The following is a 2389-nucleotide window of genomic DNA, read 5'->3' on the forward strand; positions in this document are numbered from 1 at the left end:
TTTTGTGTTTCACCTTATATTTATACTCCACCAATCATGGATACCATATATTTGATAAAACATATATAAAGTGAAATACAAAAAATGGAACAAAGAATTTGTAGCCTAGATTACCAAGGTCAGCTCAGTGCCCTAATAGCCCGGCCCAGACAGTTGAATAATTTCCCTCTATATATATATACACCACACCTGCCCAAGTTCATTATACCTTTTGAGAGACAATCGTTACCACCATGAGTAACAATCGTACAATGACGAAAACCTTGGCACTCTACAGCCTTACAATGGCCTTCTTTTTCCTATCTGGTATGCCTCAGGAATTAGTTCCTAAATTCTGATATGCATTAGCACATTGCTTTTGTCAGTAAGCCTCGTCTTTTTTCTATTTCTTTTTTTTTTCTCTCTCTTTTCTTCCTAAAAAAATCACAAAATTTTAGGTTGCGAAAATAAAGCCATAAACCCCCACGAATTCCCAAAGTGTTGCTATTATATTCATTTATTTTACACATGAAACACATATTTAGATTTTATGTGAAAAGTTTTTACACAATTGTTAATATACACTTGTTATCCACATTTTATAGATATGTAAACACTTTTTATATGAAATCGTAATGTGTAAAGATGATGTAAAGTAAGAAATGTATAGTGCCCCTCTGATGAACAGGTCACATTCTTATTTACTTATTTATCTATATAGACCTGTTATAGTTTAATTTCTCAATATAATAAAATACATTCTCTTCCATTCTTTTACGTACTTACAATGAAGCTGAGTCAACAAATGGATCTTGGGCTAATATAACTCTTACAAATAGAATAGAAGAAATAATATTGTGGTTTCAAATTGCTAACTGTTAAATCATAACGATCATAATGATAAGTGTATCTACCACTAAAAATGGTATATGGATCTCCTACTTCTTTTTGCTACTTACAAGAAAGGTTTTGTTTTCATGTTCTAGATGGTGACAAGGAGTATGGTTTATATATGTTGCATGCAGGTGCTCACTCTGCTAGAATAACTTTCACAAACAACTGTCAAAATACTGTTTGGCCAGGAACCCTAACTGCGGATCAACAACCTCAATTATCTAATACTGGATTTGAGTTATCATCCAAAGCATCCTTATCATTGGACGCCCCACCTCTATGGAAAGGTCGGTTTTGGGCCCGAACCAAATGACCGACAGCTCTGGAAAGTTCACTTGTGCTACTGCCGAATGTAGCACTGGTCAGGTGATAAATTACTAATTATTCTAAAATCTTAAATTATTAGAAAATTAATGAATTTAATCATTTTACAATTATTCTTACGCTCTCTCTCATGTGTGAGTTCAGACTTCACCTTAATAAGTGGAGTCCAAAACATGAGATTTTTATTCTCTCTTTTATATTTTTTTTTCTTTTTTATTTATTTAAATGGAATGTAAAATAAAGACAAGGTTCGACCTCAGAAGTATCAGTTGCTCTTATTTGATTATCTCAAAAATTTTAAACAATTAAAAAATAGCGAATTTAATTATTTAACTGTTATTCAATGGTTAGGTTGCATGCAATGGTAACGGTGCAAAGCCGCCAGCTTCCTTAGTAGAAATCTTCATAGCAGCTGATGGTGGACAGGATTTTTATGACGTTAGCCTTGTAGATGGGTTCAACTTGCCTATTTCGGTAGCCACACAAGGCGGGTCTGATGAATGCAGGGCCTCGAGCTGTCCAACCAACGTGACCAAGGCATGCCCGACAGAGCTTCAAATGAAAGGATCTGATGGGAGAGTGCTTGCTTGTAAGAGTGCATGCACTGCTTTAAATAGGCCAAAGTATTGTTGCACTGGCACTTTTAATACTCCACAAACATGTCCACCTACAGACTATTCTCGTCTATTTAAGCAGCAGTGCCGTCAAGCTTATAGCTATGCTTATGATGATAAAGACAGCACATTTACCTGCTCTGGTAGACCTGATTACCTTATTACCTTCTGTCCATGAATTAAAGAGAGGAATTATGTGTTCCCTATTCTCTAATAGTAGCAGGAAACTATTAAGTTTCATTATAAAAGAAAAGAAACTATATTAAGTTTCATGTATTAAGGCACATGTTAAATAAATGAAGGGAACATGAATATATATATATATATATATATATATATATATATATGTTGTTTCTTTTGATAAATGTCACTTTAAATATAACCCCACTCTTTTTATTATTGTGCCAAACTAAGACCTACCCCTTATTATGTTAGTTCTAACTTATCTAATTATCCTTTTGCCAATTTCTCTTTCTATATTCAAATAGGGCAGCTTCATATCGTGTCTAGGGTGGTCACAGGACCACCTTGACTTAGAAAAAAAAATTATTATTTTTAATGAGTTTTTTATCTTTAAA

The 2389-nt window shown here is 33.6% G+C and overlaps 1 pseudogene; it reads left to right on the plus strand.

The window, feature by feature from the left end:
• The first annotated feature begins 222 nt into the window (after positions 1-222).
• LOC115963175 lies at positions 223-2109 on the plus strand (annotated as a pseudogene).
• Positions 2110-2389: the final 280 nt, after the last annotated feature.

This window comes from Quercus lobata, chromosome 1 (genome assembly GCF_001633185.2).
Source record: "Quercus lobata isolate SW786 chromosome 1, ValleyOak3.0 Primary Assembly, whole genome shotgun sequence".
Classification (NCBI taxonomy): domain Eukaryota; kingdom Viridiplantae; phylum Streptophyta; class Magnoliopsida; order Fagales; family Fagaceae; genus Quercus; species Quercus lobata.